The 22541-nt window shown below is 42.1% G+C and overlaps 1 protein-coding gene and 1 pseudogene across 3 annotated transcripts in view; both read right to left on the bottom strand.

The window, feature by feature from the left end:
* The window catches only part of LOC134909702 (uncharacterized), a 147008-nt gene that overhangs the window by 42108 nt on the left and 82359 nt on the right, over window positions 1-22541 (bottom strand). The window lies entirely within an intron of this gene.
* Window positions 11335-11453, bottom strand: LOC134912132 (5S ribosomal RNA; annotated as a pseudogene).

The raw sequence follows: 22541 nt of genomic DNA, 5'->3' as shown, positions 1-22541 counted from the left end.
TAGTACGGCCTCATCTAGAATACTGTATTCAGTTCTGGAGGCCATATCTTCAAAAGGATATTAATACATTAGAAACTGTACAAAGGAGGGCAACTAAAATGGTGCATGGCCTACATCACAAAACATACCCAGAAAGACTAAGAAATCTCAATATGTATAGTTTGGAGCAGAGAAGGGAAAGGGGGGACATGATAGAAACTTTCAAATATATGAAGGGTTTTAACAAAGTCCAGGAGAGAAACATTCTCCAAATGAAGAGAAGCAATAGGACACGAGGACATGCACTGAGACTGGAGGGGGGGAGGTTGAGGGGAAATTTGCGGAAAAATTATTTCACAGAAAGGGTAGTGGCCAAGTGGAATAGCCTCCCATCAGAGGTGGTAGAGGCTAAGACAGTAGAGCAATTTAAACATGCATGGGATAGACATAAGGATATCCTTACAAAGAAATAAGGATCAAATAAGGTTAGTGATAAAAAATAATATTAAAAAAAAAAAAAAATAAGGGGCAGACTAGATGGGCCAAGTGGTTCTTATCTGCCGACAAATTCTATGTTTCTATGTTTCTATGTAACACATGTGGCACCATATAAAGGCTTGCAAAATCACTTAAAATAACAATGTACCTATGCATTACGCACATCATATATTTTAATTTGGTCCACAATACATTATTTAAAAAAAGACTATATGGAAGGAAATCTATTTATGCCAAATAGACACATATCATATTAATGACTGGTGTGCAAGAAACTAAAACAAAAGTCATGTAAATTAATTCTGACTACCACATCCAAAACTAATTGTAAAAATATGATGTGTTTAGAAACATAAACACAACGTACATTTCTGTGCGGACAGCATACACAATGGAAGATGAGATGAAAAAATAAGACAGTAATATTTATGTCAAAACCAGACTCAAACTGCTTTTTGTTGCTATAAATCTGTAAACCAATTTAAAAAAAAAAAAACATTTCTATATTATAACACCTAACGTATCAGCCACCTTGGGGCGATCGGAGTCCCGTACATACGTCCCCCTAACTACCTCCGGAGGGATCAGGTTCTGCAGCGGCTCCTCATACTCCAAATAAGTGGCGATAAATGGCCGCCCCCCTCCTGTTTGATGTGCTGACTTGGCCTCCTTCTCCATTTTGACTTTCATACAATGCTTGATATCGTAAAACCGCTTTCTGCAGGTCTCCTCTGTTCACCTCACCACGCCCTCACTATTCACAGCGTCAGCCACCTTCTTCCACATTAAAGCTTTTTTCCTTGCTGACACCTTAGCTGCATCCAGACCAAAGAGCTGGCGATGAAATTTCATTATCATCCTCACCAGGACAACATTCTCGGCAAACGTGAACTTCACATTGCACCCTGACTTGGTCCTGGTATGTGGCAGCGGAGCCACATCACTATCACTAGAGGACTCAGGCACTTCCTCTGCCACCTCCTCCACCTCACCCCCCTCACTACCCTCCTCCATCTCACTAACCTCCTCCACCTCACCAACCTCCTCCACCTCACCAACCTCCTCCATCTCACCATCCTCTCTAACCTCTGACTCAGACATGCTTAGGACAAACAATACTAAACACTAAAAAATAAACACAAACAAAACACACTCCTCCTCTACCTCTACACAGCACACACCACACACACACACACACACAAGCACTGACATTAGACTTAAAAAAAAAAATAATGACAGAAAATATGACACACTAATAACTAACAATACAACAATAAAGACAAGACAACTTTCACAGCTCAGCACTCAGAAATCGCTACCCAAAAATCGAATACACTCACCAACTCCTCACAGCACTACCTCTCTCCTCTCCACTAACTAACCCATGAGGTTTGGTCGGTTTGGGGCGTATTTATATGGCTGCACTTTGATACTCCCACATATTCCACATAACCAATCACGCTTCACCTTCAAAATCGAAAGAAAATTGGAAAATGCAGCCGCAAACTCCACAAAACACTGCCGCACCTGAAAAATACAAATCATGTGTAACAATATCCATCTTCGGATGAAAACAAACACATTCGGTCGAAAAAACACAGCCAGAAATACGAATGACATCGACATCGAAAAATATGAATAGGAGGAACTCGAAAGCTTAGTAAATTACCGAATACAGAATTAAAAAGTTGCAATTTTGCACGGCCGATGTCAGTCGAATTCAATTTCGACTAAAATCGTTTCCAAAACGAATCTTGGTAAATATACCCACTGGTCAAAAATAGGATAGCGCAGGAATGTATAGTGTTGTGACTGCAAAAAAATAAAAAAGGGTGAATTAGAAACACCATATTTTTCTTTGAATTACTAAAAGCTGTATCATGTGCCAGGGTCAAAGACATCTATCATGGCAGCTATACCTTTAGCACTCCAGACAAGATACAGAGGCAGAACTCTGAGAGGCAACGGAGTCATCAGCCGCCGGGCTCCTGCTCTGAAGGGGGGCACCTCTCCTCCCATTCTGTGACACCATTGAATTAAGTTAATTGATAGCTGTCGCTGTCTTTTCAGTGGCCAACTTCCTCACTGGTCCCTGCACTTTACAAATCACACCCTCTTTATTATACTGAATATACACATTTTACAAGTGTCACACCCAGGATTAGAAACCACAACCTATTACACTGGAAGCAGACACCTTACTGATGAAGCTGTTTGCTGCTGTATAGGAAATATGATAATTTTAACTATATGAAGATACTTCTCTGACAATTACACGTAACTTCATGTAGTTAGAATTCTCATGCTTCCTCTACAGGAGTAAATAGCTCCATCAGTAAAGTGTATGCTGTCAGTGTAACAGGTCATGGGTTCTAATCCTGGGTATAACTGCTAAGAAATGTGTGAATTAAAATAAAAGGCAATTAAATGTATAAATACAGTATATAATTTTTTTTAGAACACTCCATATACACACACACACACACACACGTACGTACGTACGTACGTACGTACGTACATACATACATACATACATACATACATTTATCTTAATATAGGAAATAGGGGGGGCACCACTATTTATCTTGCCTCCGGGCGACTGTGACGAACTTACGCCACTGACAAGAAAGGTTGAATTGGTGAGAGATTGGTTGAACTGTGTGTATCCCCAAAGGAGTGAATATCAGATGCTATATTAATTATCTTTAAACTGTCTACTGATAGAATTCCAGACCTTATAGGTAACATTCCATTCCATTACTCTAGTGCAAGGATCAAAGGTACAGTATAGGTAAATGTAAAAGAGCCAACAGTTGGATGAGAAGAAGGCCTCTTCTAACAGTCAATTAGTGAAATGATGATTATTATTATTATTATTATTATTATTATTATCATTTATTTTTAAGATACCACAGTTTCCTCAGCGCTGTACAGGCAATATACAGGTAGAAGTAACAATGGAACAACACAAATCAAATTACTGACAAACTAGGTACAACATGGAAGGTAGACTCACTATATACAGAAAGGTATGAGACGATGAGTCACAGGGAGTTCAGCACCAACTTAGACTGTATCTAATGGGCGAACACAATTGAACATGCAGTACAAGCCAGTATGGGAGGTATCTAAACATAACTGAATATGAGAATGGAAGTATATCAGGAACACCGATTCCTCCAGCATTTTACAGTGCATCAGACTGCATCAGGATATTCATTATTTCTCTGTTTACAAACAAAACATGTAAGAGTATATGTACAGCTAAGAGCATCAACTTTGCTTATTGTAATACGTAACATTTGGATATAATATGAGAATCAAGTCAAATAACTCTTTTAATCACTGCAATTCTGCTGTGATATTTTTCTAGTTTTATTAACAATGGAGAAAAATTATATCTACATAATTTAGCTAACTGGGACAGAATGATGAACCCTAAGTATTTCAGGACATTCTGTTTAATTAGAAATTGTAAGGGATAAAAAAAAGGGAATGGTATGCTGTAGTCTGATTGGTCAAGAGGTACTTCTGATTTGTTTACATAAATCATTTTGTAAACTGAATTTCTGCCCCATACAAAGCCGATCTGATCTTTATATATTACATATGGCAAGATAATATGTGTCTCTTAGTGAATCAGCAGCTTGCTGTTGATTGGCTAAGAGACAGGCTACTCACACCCAATCAGTGGTCTGTTTCCAAGGTAGTGGAAGATGATAGTCCTGGGTTTGAGCCCTGGCCAGTGTATACTCAAGAGGGGGGACCCCTTTATTGTGGCGAGCCCCCAGTCTGGGCTGACTAGTTGGAGGGGATAATGCTTTGGCCAGGGGGGCCTGTGAAGTGTGTCCCCTGGCTGTGGCATTACCTCCCTGCTAGTGGAGCCTGGTGCTGGTTCTTTAAATACAGGGGAACCCTATGCAATATGTTCCCTGTATTTTTAGGATCATGGCTAGCCCAGCATGTTTAAACTGGGACCAAATATGATTCTTAGTACATGATTCTTAGTACATTTATCCCTAAGCCTTTACAACATCTTGAGAAAATAATATAATATCCTGTGGAGTACCACCTTAGTATTTTGCCAAAACTGTATTTGATAGTGTAGGTACTCAGAAATAGAATGCACGTATGAATGCCAAGTGGATACAAGCATAAGGAAAGTGTCACTGTCTATAATTACCAGTATCAGTCGGAATTTCTGGGATCAACCAGACTGGGCTGTGGGCATTGAGGCTATTAGGTTCAATACCACTAGATTTAGTTCAAGAAATCAGCAACAGAGTTGTCATATATCTGTGATGTGCACATACATTTATTGTCAATAGGTAAAAATGATTATTATTATTATTATTATTATTATTATTATTATTATTATTATTATTATTTATGTACCACACAGTTTCTGCAGTCCTGTATAGCCAATATAAATGACAGATATCTGACATTCACAGATGTTTAGTCTGTCTATCCATTCACTGGGGTGCTACAATATTAAAATCTCTGGCTACATTGAGCTTGGCTTTCTGAAAGGGAAAACAATGTGTTACATTTTAAACAAACCCTGCAGGGAATTGCAACTAATACATTTCACTGATACATATTCAGACAGTATGAACAAATTTTGTAAACATGTAAAATGGAAAATTAAACATCATTGCTGAAGAAACCAAGATGAGCTGGATAGAGCAGTGCAAATTCCTGCTAACTTGGCCCAGCTTTGAACAAATAGGGGACATTTTTTTTCTAGCTCCACATTGAGTAGTCTTGGAAAAGGAGAAAACGGAGGTCCTCCCAGGGGAAGTTTTCCTGCTGCTTTCCACAAGATCACTGTTTGCTAGTAATTTAAGCAACTGAAAATGTGCAAGGAAGGGAATCATAAGTGTCTCATGTCTCATGTCATGCAAAACAGAACATATGGGCTTGAAATAATGAGACACAGAAAAGAAAAAATGGAACTCTCCAGGTAGGGCAATTAAATGTGAGGCACATGGTCACCATTTCAGTGTAGGAGGGCCAGGCCATGAGAACCAAAGATAATCCCTAGGATACATATTGGAAGGAAGGAGGGAAAAACTCTTTAAACACTTTAAAATGGAGTAGGCACATTACATAGACTCAAACACAGAATGGAAGTTGCTCAATCAATTTAATGGTCCATCCATAGGTGTGTCTAAAGCAGGGATTAAGACAAGAAAAACAAAAAAACTGCAATGGTCCATCAAAAGAGACTTGCATCCTATATAGTAATAAAATACAGGGGACCGTTACATACATTTGCAAACATATGGTTATCTACCAGCGATGTCAAGGCATCTCTGCTCTGGTGGTCCTACACTACATAATAATGGCACCACATTTGGTCATAGATTCAAGTATTTCTAAAAGTTATTAATTATCACTTAAGGGTCTGTTACATATGCAGAAACGCTAGCTTCCACATGTATCAAGTAACTGCCCATTCATTACTAGGGGTCCGATAGGGCTACCTAGTATTTGCCAAACTCTGAAAACTGAAAGTTTGTGGAGTTTGCTTGCAAAACTAACACCATCTTCAGAGGGCAAAAGTTCTTGGAACCCTACTCCTTCAAATGGATCCCTCTGCCACCACACAGCGCAACCTCTGGCTGTGTGCATGTGCAGTCAGCAAGACAGGCACCAGCAAGTATACAGTACCTACTACTTCTTTAGCAGTTATGCTATCATGGGGACAGCTACTTTTTGAAGAAGCTGTCCTCACACTGGAGCAATATTGAATTGCTCAGATCCTTAAGTATCCACCACTGCAATTCTCAGCAAGTTGGAAACTTAAAGTTAGAGTGAGACCCGTGCATGCTTCTGTCAGGAGAAGTTTGAAAATAGTTTAAAACAGTAAATAATAAAAAAAAGAAGTTGTGCAGTTTCCCTCTCCTCCCCAATATTCTGGAATATTAACTTGCCTGTCTGAAATCTGTTTTACTATATATTTCAACTAAATTATAATTTCCATTCGCAATATGCACTTTAGGAAAAAAAATAACAAAGTGGAGGTCCTCACTACTACTTAGTATCTAACAATGGTTCTGCCTCTGCTGCACCATACCACTCGGCAAAACATGGCTGAGTGTGTGGCAGCTGGTCAGTTAAATAGCACTATCTAGCAGTCAGACCCAACCCAATGCGGAATGTACAAAGGCAGCACAGCTCCGCTCCATACTGCAATGCTGATAAGGCTACATACTTTACTGCTGCACCCCTTGTCATTGTCAATATTCTGAATGTCAATAAGCTAATTACATCCCCACTGCAATGATGATAATTTCCCCTTTATTACCACAGGTTCTATCCTTCAGAGTGAGCAGGCGCTGCTTTGGCCAATTATAGGACATGGGCAAAATGCTAAGACAGTGACGTTTATTGTACTATTATAATTGTTTATTCAATTTTTATAAGAAATGTAATATATTATGTATATGTGATATAATTATATAACATGATTGCTTCCTCATATTTCCATCGATAGAAAATAATTTTTCCTGAACCATATATTGGATATACATATGTACAGTATAGCTTCTTCTGATATCAATATGGCATTGTCATAGCTGTATTATACATTTTGAAGTATACATCTTTTATGAAGATTTAACACATTTACTTGTTACAATATTTTTGTTACCCTGCTAAATAAAACAAAAAGTATTGGCTGATGCACATCAGGAAAGTATTAACCAGCAGACATAGTTCATCGTCTTCTATCAGATGTTTGAAGTTACTGTAACAACATGCCTGTATATCAAACACTGGCACTTCGCCAGTGAGTACTCCATTGTCACTATGCCCTTGCTCCCTATATGTATATGACTGGTTTCCGGCTTAATGCTGCTATGTACATTAAATGGATCTAGTGAACTGATGCACTTGTTTGTAATCCATAAAACTTATACTGCATGTTTGGATGATGCTGGCTTTTTCTCTATAAGCCCTGCACTCCTTGTGATCAGACTGTTTATTGCGTGCGGCTAGTCTCATGATAGATATATATATATATATATATATATATATATATATATATAAAATAATCACATGGACCGGCACTCCCACTCATAGAATAATGTTCTCTGGTGCCCTCTGGCTGAAATAGGCTAGGTAAAAGAAGGAAAAGATACAGCAACCCTCGGAGACTTCCAAAACCAAATTGTGTATTAGAGAATCACTCCATGATATTCCAACGTTTCTGGGCTATAATGCCCTTTTGTCAAGGTGAGTAACTCACCTTCTTGACAAAGGGGCATGATAGCCCCAAAACATTGGAATATCATAATATCATGGAGTGATTCTCTAATACACGATTTTGATTTGGAAGTCTCCAGGTGCCGCTGTATCTTTTCCTGCTTTTTACATATATATATATACAGTGTATAGCAGTACGGATGGTGTATTGGTTATCATTACTGCCTTACAGCACTGAGGTCATGGGTTCAATTCCCACCATGGCCCCAACTGTGTGGAGTTTGTTTATTCTGCCCGTACTTGCGTGGGTTTCCTCCGGGTGCTCTGGTTTCCTCCCACAATCCAAAAATATACAGGTAGGTTAATTGGCTCCCAACAAAAATTAACCCTAATGTGAATGTGTGTGCGTGTACATGTGTGGTAGGGAATATAGATTGTAAGATCCACTGGGGCAGGGACTGATGTGAATGGCCAAATATTCTCTGTAAAGCGCTGCGGAATATGTGTGCGCTATATAAATAACTGGTAATAGATAGATAGATAGATAGATAGATAGATAGATAGATAGATAGATAGATAGATAGATAGATTGATACTAAATGTTAGGGAAATTGGACTTAGCCTTTCTGAGAACTAAGGACATGTGGTTTACACTACCTGTCCACCTGCCCACTTGACAAATACATGCAGTGCTGTTGTTTTTTCCTTTTTTTAGACATGTTTGTGTTGTCACCTAGGATATGTTCTCTCTTTAGATATTTAGGTTTGTTTTTCCTGTCAAAGTCTGAGGTGTTTTCTGCTTGTCATCTAAGTGCATAACAAAGTGCTGAACACAAAAAGTCAATCAGCCGTGCTGTTAGCCCCCTCATTGGCACCCCCATTACCATGTCTGCACAGGCACATCTTATCCCATCAGACCTCAGAGACTGTTCGTGGGTGCAATCAATCTGCTGACAGAGAGTTGGTCTGTAGATGCAGGAACAGATCTCAAGCACCTTCTAGTCAGAGAGCTAAATAGCTCAGAAGGCACTGGCTAGCACTAGAGCCAGATTTACATGCAATATATGAGCCAAAGCGTACATCTGGGCATTATACACAGGTGCAGCAGTATAAACTCCTGGAAATTTGGTGAGTTTTGATCAGAGATGTGTGGAAAAGATAGGAAGGAGGCACTGTCTCACCTGTCATAGACTTGTTACTCCAGAGTTTTAGCTATAAAAATTATTAGAATAATGCAGAGAAGATATTTCAAACATATTCTTTGTATTTTTCATATACTTTATACAGTCAAAACTCTGACACAAACGTTAGTATGACAGAAAAGGCTCTGCCTCATCTGCCTCACCCCAGTGCACATCACTGCTTCTAGTAGTCCCCGTGCACGTGCTGGTCCTGTTGGTAATGATACATTGGGGCCCTTTGCAGCAGCCATTTTAGCAGAGCCATCAAATCCAGCATAGGGGTGGGCTTGTGCACCATGTAAGGAGGTCTGGTTTGAGATATAGGAAGATGCTGCAGGTGGGTTCTGACAACATTGCTAACCAAAAGGGGTTGTGGCCCCCATCCTCCAAATGATCTAATGATAATTTCTGGATATTCAGAAAATATTAGCGCTACACTCACCCAGACCTGGCTTTTCCATTAGGTAGCTTTAGGCAACTTCCTAATGATGTCGGGACCTGAGGGGTCAGCCTTTAGGAAATGTAAATAATATCTCTGGCATCCTTATTATGCTTACTGTCGGTGATGGCCACGTCTGCAGGTGCACCACCTATTATTTATTTATACCTGCTGCAGCCTGCTGTCAGGTCTATCAACACGGTGCAGCAGGTAGCAGCAACATGAGCACCCCACCCCCTTCCCTCAACTCCCCTTCCCTCTGGTACAGCAAATATGCAAGCTCCACCTCCCAGGATATACTATATAGGAGTTGAATGAGTATCAGGAGCCAGGCAGGTAGTGGAACTTTTTAATGGCTATTTAGTATGTAATTTATGTTAATAGGTGCTGCGAGAGGGGATTTAATGGTTGCTGAGAGTAAATGTATTAATAGGTGCTGAGTGGAGGCTGGTTAACAGGCACTGAGATGGGGGTTAATAAGGGCTGGGGGTAAATTAATAAGTGCTGTGAGAGGGGAGGTATTGGGTGCTGGGGTGAATGAATTAATAGGTACTAGGTTGTGGGGTTAATGGGTGCTGAGAGTGAATGGATTAATAAGTGCTGGGTGGGGGTAGGTTAATTGGTGCTGTGTGAGTGAATTGATTAATGTTTCTTTAAGGGAATGGGTTAACCAGTGCTAATGGTGAATGGGTACATAGGTTCCTGGTGAGAGCTATTAATGGGTGCTGGTAGTATGGTTAAATACTAATGGGTGCTGGGAAGGTGAATTTATAATAGATTATTGGAGACAAAAGGGTTAATGGCACCTGGATGGGGGAAGTTAATGGATGCTTAGTGGTGGGTGAATTGGTAAATGCTGTTGATGGGAGAAAAGGTGAATGGGTATTTTTGGGGGCTCTGGTTCTGCAAGAAAGTGTAATACATTTACAGACAGGATATGCTTATGAAAAATGACTCACCCACTTTGGTTAAGTGTGGTTTTGTGTTATTGAAGGAACGTATTAATTTAGGGTGGTGAAGTGTAGCTTCGTCTAGGGCACCTAGAAATCTTGCACCGGCCATATGCTCACCTAGATTATACCAGCACTTGTGGTGCAGAAAACAATACTGGTTTCCATTATATATATAATATATACAGATATTGCAGGTTCGATTATTCACACCTGCGTGCAACTCATTATCACATTCTCATCCTCTGGGACGCAAGCGTATATGCAGTGCATCAACACGGCCACAGACATGCTAGAGGGGAGAGGGGAAAGGAGTGTGTGTATTTTTAAGTGAAAGAGGTGTGTGTGCATATTACGTCAAAGATGTGTGTGCCATGGCAAATTTCCCATGAGGAGGTACTGTCAGCCTAAAAAGTTGACTAGTAACTACAATGTAATTAGTAACTAATAACTACAATGTATCCAGTAACTACATACAGTATCCATTGAATTGTGCCATACAGTATGTCATCTTGAATGAAGTGTAAATGGGTATGACATACAGCCCCTTTAAGCTGTCCTACTTATACTGTCAAAGGGGAGAGAGAGAAGGCTCTTGTGTGGGCGCACTCTTTAGAAAGGAAGGAAAACTCCTATGACATATGAAAAGAAATGTTTAAAACATGATTTTTAATGTTAACGTTTAAAACGAGATCACCCATATAAATGATCCATGTGAAATAAAGATATTACAATTAAAGATTTTTAAAATGTTCTGGTCTGTTTTATCACAGTGTATGATTGGAAAGGTTGTAGACATTTGATCGTCTTACCCCCATTTCCCCTGACCAGTACAGAATATCTGTATTGATGGGACCGGGGAGTGGTCATAAAGGATTATTTGATAAGTACGTCCCAATAGGGCTACTTAAATTCAAGAATTGATGGTCACCAGCATTCAAAAGGACCTGACTTTCTGACATATGCCACAATGATTGGTCGTAAGCCTCAAATATGAAAGAATATCATAGAAGTAAGAATTAGTGGTGATACTGCTGTTGGCGTCACAACTCACATAGAAAGGGAAATAATCCCTGCTCTACAACACCAGGTATTCGCAGGAAGTCTCCTCTCCCGGTACTAACCCGGCCCAACGCTGTTTAGCTTCCAAGATCAGACGAGATCGGGCATTGGCAGCGTGGTATGATAGTAGAGAGTTTATGATAGTACACCAATGAGAGTGCACCTATATACGAAATAAGAGAAAAAGTGGAGAGAGTTTGGAAAGCCAAAGAAAGAGATGAATAGTAAAGTAGAAAATATGTGGATCTGCTTTCTACGTTAGGCACGGCTCATCAGATCCCACATCTGTGGTATTGTGCTCCGTGGATCGCAGATGAGAGTATAGACAGTGTGGCATACACTGACCTTTTTATCACCCCAAAATGAAGACTCACAAATATCCGCAGGCTAAGAGCCGGATTAAGGAATGGGCGAGAGGGGGTAGTTTTCCCGAGGCCCTTACACACAGGGTTATCTGGCCTGGCAATTTGCACAGCAGCTGCAGCTGCTCAGGCTGCTTTCAGCGTGCACCGCACAGCAGTGACGTGCGGTGGGGTGAGGCAGGTGAGGCAGAGCCTTTCCTGTCATACTAATGTTTGTGCCAGAGTTTTGACTGCATAAAGTATATGAAAAATACAAAGCATATGTTTGAAATATCTTCTTTGCATTTATTCTAATAACTTTTATAGCCAAAACTCTGGAGTAAAAAGTCTATGGCAGGTCAGGCAGTGCCTCACCTGGCTAACTTTTCCGCACATCTCTGATCAAAACTCACTAAATTTCCAGGAGTTTATACTGCTGCACCTGTGTATAATGACCAGATGCACCCTTTGGATCATATATTGCATGTAAATCTGGCTCTAGTGCTAGTCAGTACCTCCTGAGCTATTTTGCTCACCGCACGTCCTTGCCGCACAGCGGCTCCCAGGTTGCCTTATCAGCACAGTGAAGAGACTCAGGAGCAGCTCTGTGCTGTGCTACATGCGGCCTGAGCAGCTGCTATCCAAATTGCAGGGTAAGTGAGCGCGGGAGGTGAGGGACTGGGGAGCTGCTTAGCCCGGCACTATATGCAATCTGAGCAGCTGCAACCTCAGTCCCAATTGCATGGTCAGAAAGCACGGGGGTGAGTACTTGCATGCAATGGGGGGGAAGGGGCGTGCTTGGGCTGGGGTGCACTGTGGACATATTAAGTGGTGGAGGTAGGGGGTGTATGGACAGGGCAAGGGGTCATTTTTATCAGAGGGGCCCCCACAATGTAGTTGTCCCAGGGGCCCCCTTAAGCCTAAACCTTAATCTGTCCCTGCACAGGCTAATCCAACGTTACATTTACAATAACATTTGCCAGGGTATACCTGACAAAGGTTGTAATACACCGAATCAGTTGAGTAGCCTGCAGATGTCTGTGAGTCTTCATTTTAGGGTGATCAAAAGTCTGTGAATGCCACCCTTTCTATACTGCATATTACATAACTGTTGGCACCACGGCAGGTTACAGAGTGTGTACATGTAGGTTACATGTGTATGTGTGTGTATGAATTACTATATACAGTATATACCAGTGACGTGCGGTGAGGTGAGGTAGGTGAGGCAAAGCCTTTCCTGTAACACTCACGTATAAGTCAGAGTTTTGATTATATAAAGTATATGAAAAATAAATAGAAAATATTAGAAATATCTTCTTTATATTATTCTAATAATTTAAATAGTTAAAACTCTGCAGTAAAAAGTCTATGACAGGTGAGGCACTGTCTATCTTTTCCGCACATCTCTGATCAAAACTCACCAATTTTCCAGTAGTATATACTGCTGCACCCATGTATAATGCCCACATGCACTCTTGAGCTCATATATTGTGTGTAATTCTGGCTCTGGTACTAGCCTGTGCCTCCAGGGCCATTTACCTTACCACACGTCCCTGATATATACACACATATATGGTCATCTCAGTCCCTGTCCCCCATACCTGTGATGCTTGGCACGAGACCCTCTTTGGAAACCCCTCTTCACAAATCCTGCATTTGTCCCCGTGACAGGGCAGTAGGGCGCATCAATGATGGTAGCGGGAGGAAGGCTACTGCGAATGACCAGCAGTAGCTCCTTCTCCCATGGGCCTTTGCAGAGACACTGTGTTCCTGCAGCTACGGTGCCACCAAGTCTCCCACCCCCATCCCATAAATTGGTAAAAGTGCAGTCACAGATTAAAGAAGCTGCAGGGGTGGATATACTGACCGCCAGCAAGCAACAGTAAGTTTTATTAAGGAAAAAAAATAAAAAGCTGCTAGCATTGCTAATGTGGGGCATATGTAAATCATAAGATGCATTACTATGTTGCATTATGTGTTTGATGGCATTACTAATGTGGGGCATATGTATAAGGTGCATTACTATGTTGCATTATGTGTATGAGGGCATTACTAATGTGGTGCATATGTATAATGTGCATTACTGTGTGGCATTATGTGCATAAGAGTTGCTATTACTGTGTGGTGTAACATGTTTGAAGGGCACTACTGAGTAGTGTAATGTGAATAAGGAGTGATACAATGTTGCGTAATGTCAATAAGGAGTGATACAGTGTGGTGTAATGTCAACAAGGAGTGATACAGTGTGGTGTAATGTCAACAAGGAGTGATATAGTGTGGTGTAAAGTCAACAAGGAGTGATACAGTGTGGTGTAATGTCAACAAGGAGTGATACAGTGTGGTGTAATGTCAACAAGGAGTGATAAAGTGTTGTGTAATGTCAACAAGGAGTGATACAGTGTTGTGTAATGTCAACAAGGAGTGATACAGTGTTATGTAATGTCAACAAGGAGTGATACAGTGTGGTGTAATGTCAACAAGGAGTGACACAGTGTAGTGTTATGTCAAGAAGGAGTGATACATTGTGATGTAATGTAAACAAGGAGTGATACAGTGTGGTGTAACGTGACTAAGGAGCACTACTGTGCGGAGTAACATGAATAAGGGCCACTGCTGTGAAGAGTAACGTGAATAAGGAGCACTACTGTGTGGAGTAACATGAATAAGGGCCACTACTGTGAAGAGTAACGTGAATAAGGAGCACTACTGTGCGGAGTAACATGAATAAGGGACACTATCACTTAAAATAGGGTGAATAACATTGCACTAGGGCATAATTTTAAATGGGGGTACTATTGTGTGGCCATGCCCCTTCCAAGAAAGAACATGCCACTTTTTGGCCTGCACAAGTTCAACATGGACTGTCCCTGCTTTTAAATATGGGGGTTGGGGACACCAATGCTCTTGCTGGCATAGAGCACCAAAATGATGATTGCTATAGATGACGGGTGATGGGTGTTGCTGGCTACGGCTGTGATCTGTACTGCTGGATGATGGGTCAGAAGTGGAACTAGTGGTGATGCTACTGGGCACCAGCTAAAATCGTGCCTAGATCATCAAATTGGTTAGGGCTGGCAATGAGCACACACCTCCCAGCATAACCGCACACTTCCAACTGTCACATGATCATCTGTAAACAATACAGAGACTACTTACAGAAAGGCAGCACATCACTGCCTAAAAGACATGATCCTTCTGTCCTTCATTAAAGTCACTCCAGTGTACACACAATCTGGGCTGGGATACAGTCGTTAGGTCGACACAACTTAGGTCGACAGTCATTAGGTTGACCACTGAAGGTAGACATGGGCATTAGGTCGACATGTACTAGGTCGACAGGTCAAAAGATTGACATGAGTGTTTCATATTTTTTTCATGTTTTGGACTTTTTCATACTTTACGATCCATGTGGACTACAATTGGGAACGGTAACCTGTGCAGAGCGCAGCGAGGCACCATGCCCGAAGCATGGCGAGCGAAGCGAGCCATGCGAGGAGACACTCATGCGAGGGGACACTCATGTCGACCTTTTCACCTGTTGACCTAGTACATGTCGACCTAATGCCCATGTCCACCTTCAGTGGTCGACCTAATGACTGTCAACCTAAATTGTGTCGACCCAACGACCCATACCCACCTGGGCTGATGGGCATCTCTGCCTCACTGTCAGCAGCACATCCCTGCCCCACTGACAGACATACACATTTCTGATGGAAACATTTTAAGTATTTTATATACTTATACTGTTATCCAGTTAAATGTTTATTCATTAAAAATAATTCAAATAAAACAGCTTATTCTCTACTATTTTTTCCTCCTATACTGTATGTTTCACCCTATTCTGTCACAGCAGGGACCATTTATAAGAAAAATATAGCACTTCTGAGTGTGCGATCACTCTCTGATATAGCATTCCTTTTGTGGTGGAACATACTCAGGGCGTTGCCACACACTCAAGAATGGTATATTGGATATCAAAGATTATATATATATATATATATATAAAACAGCTCGGAGGCGCGGCACTCAACACTTTCATTCATCCAAAGAAATTGCGGACATTTATAAAAGCGAGGGCACCAGCTCAAGTTACTGACTACAGTGGAGTGCCAGACTCGGGACTGTTTTATATATAAATATATATATATATATATATATATATATACACGCACATACATACATACATACATACATACATACATACATACATACATATATATATATATACGTATATCTTTAGATATATATACGTATATCTTTAAATATATATACATATTGACGTGCTTGTCACTTCAAAAAATTTGTTTACCTGGGTGCCTTCCAGACAGTGGTTATCATTACTGTCTCCCAGCACTGAGGTCATGGGTTTAGTTCCCACTATGGTTTTAAGTAGAGATGTGCACCGGAAATTTTTCGGGTTCTGTGTTTTGGTTTTGGATTCGGTTCCGCGGCCGTGTTTTGGATTCGGACGCGTTTTGGCAAAACCTCCCTGAAATTTTTTTGTCGGATTCGGGTGTGTTTTGGATTCGGGTGTTTTCTTTTTTAAAAACTCAAAAACAGCTTAAATCATAGAATTTGGGGGTAATTTTGATCCCATAGTATTATTAACCTCAATAACCATAATTTCCACTCATTTCCAGTCTATTCTGAACACCTCACACCTCACAATATTATTTTTAGTCCTAAAATTTGCACCGAGGTCGCTGGATGACTAAGCTAAGCGACCAAAGTGGGCGGCACAAACACCTGGCCCATCTAGGAGTGGCACTGCAGTGTCAGACAGGATGGCACTTAAAAAAATTAGCCCCAAACATCACATGATGCAGAGATAAATAAAAAAAAGAGGTGCAAGATGGAATTGTCCTTGGGCCCTACCACCCACCCTTATATTGTATAAACAGGACATGCACACTTTAACAAACCCATAATTTCAGCCACAGGGTCTGCCACACGACTGTGGCTGAAATGACTGGTTGGTTTGGGCCCCCACCAAAAAAAGAAGCAATCAATCTCTCCTTGCACAAACTGGCTCTACAGAGGCAAGATGTCCACCTCCTCCTCATCGTTTGATTCATCACCCTTTTCACTGTGTAGATCCCCCTCCTCACAGAGTATTAATTCGTCCCCACTGGAATCCACCATCTCAGGTCCCTGTGTACTTTCTGGAGGCAATTGCTGATGAATGTCTCCATGGAGGAATTGATTATAATTCATTTTGATGAACATCATCTTCTCCACATTTTCTGGAAGTAACCTCCTATGCCGATTGCTGACAAGGTGACCGGCTGCACTAAACACTCTTTCGGAGTACACACTGGAGGGGGGGCAACTTAGGTAAAATAAAGCCAGTTTGTGCAAGGGCCTCCAAATTGCCTCTTTTTCCTGCCAGTATACGTACGGACTGTCTGACATGCCTACTTGGATGCTGTCACTCATACAATCCTCCACCATTCTTTCAATGGTGACAGAATCATATGCAGTGACAGCAGACGACATGTCAGTAATCGTTGGCAGGTCCTTCAGTCCGGACCAGATGTCAGAACTCGCTCCAGACTGCCCTGCATCACCGCCAGCGGGTGGGCTCGGAATTCTTAGCCTTTTCCTCGCAGCCCCAGTTGCGGGAGAATGTGAAGGAGGAGCTGTTGATGGGTCACGTTCCGCTTGAGTTGACAAGTGTCTAACCAGTAGGTCTTTGAACATGTGCAGACTTGTGTCTGCCGGAAAGAGAGATACAATGTAGGCTTTAAACCTAGGATCGAGCACGGTGGCCAAAATCTAGTGCTCTGATTTCAACAGATTTACCACCCGTGAATCTTGGTTAAGCGAATTAAGGGCTCCATCCACAAGTCCCACATGCCTAGCGGAATCGCTCCGTTTTAGCTCCTCCTTCAATCTCTCCAGCTGCTTCTGCAAAAGCCTGATGAGGGGAATGACCTGACTCAGGCTGGCAGTGTCTGAACTGACTTCACATGTGGCAAGTTCAAAGGGTTGCAGAACCTTACACAACGTTGAAATCATTCTCCACTGCGCTTGAGTCAGGTGCATTCCCCCTCCTTTGCCTATATCGTAGGCAGATGTATAGGCTTGAATGGCCTTTTGCTACTCCTCCATCCTCTGAAGCATATATAGTGTTGAATTCCACCTCGTTACCACCTCTTGCTTCAGATGATTGCGGGGCAGGTTCAGGAGTGTTTGCTGGTGCTCCAGTCTTCGGCACGCGGTGGCTGAATGCCGAAAGTGGCCAGCAATTCTTCGGGCCACCGACAGCATCTCTTGCACGCCCCTGTTATTTTTTAAATAATTCTGCACCACCAAATTGTATTGTATTGTATGTGCAAAACATGGGACGTGCTGGAATTTGCCCACATGTAATGCACGCACAATATTGGTGGTGTTGTCCGATGTCACAAATCCCCAGGAGAGTCCAATTGGGGTAAGCCATTCTGCGATGATGTTCCTCAGTTTCTGTAAGAGATTGTGAGCTGTGTGCCTCTTATGGAAAGCGGTGATACAAAGCGTAGCCTGCCTAGGAACGAGTTGGCGTTTACGAGATGCTGCTACTGGTGCCGCCGCTGCTGTTCTTGCTGCGGGAGGCAATACATCTACCCAGTGGGCTGTCACAGTCATATAGTCCTGAGTCTGCCCTGCTCCACTTGTCCACATGTCCGTGGTTAAGTGGACATTGGGTACAACCGCATTTTTTAGGATACTGGTGACTCTTTTTCTGACGTCTGTGTACATTCTCGGTATCGCCTGCCTAGAGAAGTGGAACCTAGATGGTATTTGGTACCGGGGACACACTACCTCAAGCAATTCTCTAATTTCCTGTGAATTAACGGTGGATACCAGACACACGTTTACCACCATCACAGCTGCCAAGGCCTGAGTTATCCGCTTTGCAGCAGGATGACTGCTGTGATATTTCATCTTCCTCGCAAAGGACTGTTGGACAGTCAATTGCTTACTGGAAGTAGTATAAGTGGTCTTCCGACTTCCCCTCTGGGATGACAATCGACTCCCAGCAGCAACAACAGCAGCGCCAGCAGCAGTAGGCGTTACACTCAAGGATGCATCGGAGGAATCCCAGTTAGGAGAGGACTCGTCAGACTTGCAAGTGAAATGGCCTGCAGGACTATTGGCGTTCCTGTCTAAGGAGGAAATTGACACTGAGGGAGTTGGTGGTGTGGTTTGCAGGAGCTTGGGTACAAGAGGAAGGGATTTAGTTGTCAGTGGACTGCTTCCGCTGTCACACAAACTTTTTGAACTTGTCAATGACTTCTAAAGAATGCGCTCCAGGTGACGTATAAGGGAGGATGTTCCTAGGTGGTTAACATCCTTACCCCTACTTATTACAGCTTGACAAAGGCAACACACGGCTTGACACCTGTTGTCCGCATTTCTGTTAAAATAATTCCACACCGAAGAGGTGATTTTTTTTTTGTAATTTGACCAGGCATGTCAATGCTGGTCAAATTACAAAAAATGTCAATGGCCATATTCATCCCACGGACAACTGGTGTGTCCCCGGGTGCCTGACTTAAACAAACCATCTCACCATCAGAATCCTCCTTGTCAATTTCCTCCTCAGCGCCAGCAACACCCATATCCTCATCCTGGTGTACTTCAACAGTGACATCTTCAATTTGACTATCAGGAACTGGACTGTGGGTGCTCCTTCCAGCACTTGCAGGGTGCGTGCAAATGGTGGAAGGCGCCACCTCTTCCCGTCCAGTGTTGGGAAGGTCAGGCATCGCAACCGACAAAATTGGACTCTCCTTGGGGATTTGTGATTTAGAAGAATGCACAGTTCTTTGCTGTGCTTTTGCCATCTTAACTCTTTTCAATTTTCTAGCGGTAGGTTGAGTGCTTCCATCCTCATGTGAAGCTGAACCACTAGCCATGAACATAGGCCAGGGCCTCAGACGTTCCTTGCCACTCCGTGTTGTAAATGGCATATTGGCAAGTTTACGCTTCTCCTCAGACGCTTTTAATTTAGATTTTTGGGTCATTTTACTGAACTTTAGTTTTTTGGATTTTACATGCTCTCTACTATGACATTGGGCATCGGCCTTGGTAGACGACGTTGATGGCATTTCATCGTCTCAGCCATGACTAGTGGCAGCAGCTTCAGCACGAGGTGGAAGTGGATCTTGATCTTTCCCTATTTTCCCTCCACATTTTTGTTCTCCATTTTTTAATGTGTGGAATTATATGCCAGTAATATATCAATAGCAATGGCCCACTGTACTGTACTATATGTATACTGCTGGTCACCAAAATGCTGCACTGTCCTACTATATACTGCTCACAATAATGCAGCACAGAGATAGTATACTTGACACAGAGCTGCAAGATACAGCAATGGCCTACTGTACTGTACTATATGTATATGCTGGTCACCAAAATGCTGCACTGTCCTACTATATACTGCTCACAATAATGAAGCACAGATATAGTATACTTGACACAGAGCTGCAAGATACAGCAATAGCCTACTGTACTGTAGTATATGTATACTGCTGGTCACCAAAATGCTGCACTGTCCTACTTTAAACTGCTCACAATAATGCAGCACAGAGATAGTATACTTGACACAGAGCTGCAAGATACAGCAATGGCCTACTGTGCTGTACTGTACTATACTATATGTATACTGCTGGTCACCAAAATGCTGCACTGTACTACTATATACTGCTCACAATAATGCAGCACAGAGATAGTATACTTGACACAGAGCTGCAAGATACAGCAATGGCCTACTGTACTGTACTATATGTATATTGATGGTCAGCAAAATGCTGCACTGTCCTACTATATACTGCTCACAATAATGCAGCACAGAGATAGTATACTTGACACAGAGCTGCAAGATACAGACATGGCCTACTGTACTGTACTGTACTGTACTGTACTATATGTATACTGCTGGTCACCAAAATGCTGCACTGTACTACTATATACTGCTCACAATAATGCAGCACAGAGATAGTATACTAGACACAGAGCTGCAAGATACAGCAATGGTCTACTGTACTGTACTATATGTATACTGCTGGTCACCAAAATGCTGCACTGTCCTACTATATACTGCTCACAATAATGCAGCACAGAGATAGTATACTTGACACAGAGCTGCAAGATACAGCAATGGCCTACTGTACTGTACTATATGTATACTGCTGGTCACCAAAATGCTGCACTGTCCTACTATATACTGCTCACAATAATGCAGCACAGAGATAGTATACTTGACACAGAGCTGCAAGATACAGCAATGGCCTACTGTACTGTACTATATGTATACTGCCGGTCACCAAAATGCTGCACTGTCCTACTATATACTGCTCACAATAATGCAGCACAGAGATAGTATACTTGACACAGAGCTGCAAGATACAGCAATGTACTACTGTACTGTACTACTATAATTATATACTGGTGGTCCCCAGTCCCCACAATGCAGCACACTGAGCACATATATTTGCAGCACACTGAGCACAGATATGGAGCGTTTTCAGGCAGAGAACGTAGATATTTGCAGCACACTGAGCACAGATATTTGCCGCACACTGAGCACAAATTACCGAGCTTTTCAGGGAGAGAACGCAGCCACGTCCTCTCCGTTCAATCTCCAATGCACGAGTGAAAATGGTGGCGACTCGCAGCTCTTTATATAGAATACGAAGCTCGCGAGAATCCGACAGCGGGATGATGACGTTCGGGCACGTTCGGGTTAACCAAGCAAGGTGGGAAGATCCGAGGCTGCCTTGGAACCGTGTAAAATAGGTGAAGTTCGGGGGGGTTCGGATCTCGGAGAACCAAACCCGCTCATCTCTAGTTTTAACTGTGTAGAGTGTGTATATTCTCCCATTCTCCCCGTGGTTGCGTGGGGTTTCTCCGGGTACTATGGTTTCCTCCCATAATCCAAATATATACTGCTAGATTAATTGATTCCTAACAAAATTAACCCTAGTGTGAATGTGTGTGTGTGTACATGTGGTAGGGAACATAGGGGCCGATTCAGACCTGATCACTGCTGTGCATTTTCGCACATCGGGCAATCAGGTCTGAACGTTTTTGAGGAGTGTCCGTAAAAATGCAGGAGGGACCAGGTTTCTGGCGTCAGCTCCGGCCCTGATTATCGCACTGGAAGAGTAAGTTCTGGGCTGTGCAAAGACTGGCCAAAATTATCCGAACGCACACATACACAGCGATTTCCCACTCCCCCTGTAGGTGGCGACTAACTGATCGCAGGGATGCAAAAAACGCACCCTAGCGATCAGGTCTGAATTACCCCCATAGACTGTAAGTCCCACTGGGACAGTGACTTATGTGAATGTCTAAGTATGCTCTGGAAAGCGCTGTGGAATACAGTATGTGTGTGCTATATAAATATATGTTAATAAATAGATAGATAGATAGATAGATAGATAGATAGATAGATAGATAGATAGATAGATAGATAGATAAATAGATAGATAGATAGATAGATTAATAGTACCTGCGTGCCATTGTTAAAATTTGTAAACAGCAGAGTACTCCCCTGGCACACAAACAACACCGGAGCCCGTTCCCGCTGGCAGCGCCCCGGCTCCGGCGTTGTCTGTGTGAATATATATATTTATTAGTAGACATGTAAATGTATATATTCAGTTTTCTGGTTTAGTATTACTGTACTTTCTCTTTTAAATAGGAAAGCGAAAAGCTTTGCTGCTTTTCGCTTTCCTTTTTTTTCCTTATTTATATTATTTGAATATCGGAACAAACCTAGCAGTAAAGGTCTATCCAGGCGAGGAAATAATAGTGCCCACTGCCGGCTTTCTCCTTTACAGATACGCAATGTGCACTATTCTCATGCACCTCTCTGCTGAAGGGGTCA

The sequence above is a fragment of the Pseudophryne corroboree genome, chromosome 4, assembly GCF_028390025.1.
Source record: "Pseudophryne corroboree isolate aPseCor3 chromosome 4, aPseCor3.hap2, whole genome shotgun sequence".
Lineage (NCBI taxonomy): Eukaryota > Metazoa > Chordata > Amphibia > Anura > Myobatrachidae > Pseudophryne > Pseudophryne corroboree.
The sequence above is the reverse complement of the archived record's forward strand: the minus strand, read 5'-3'. Positions and strand labels throughout refer to the sequence as shown.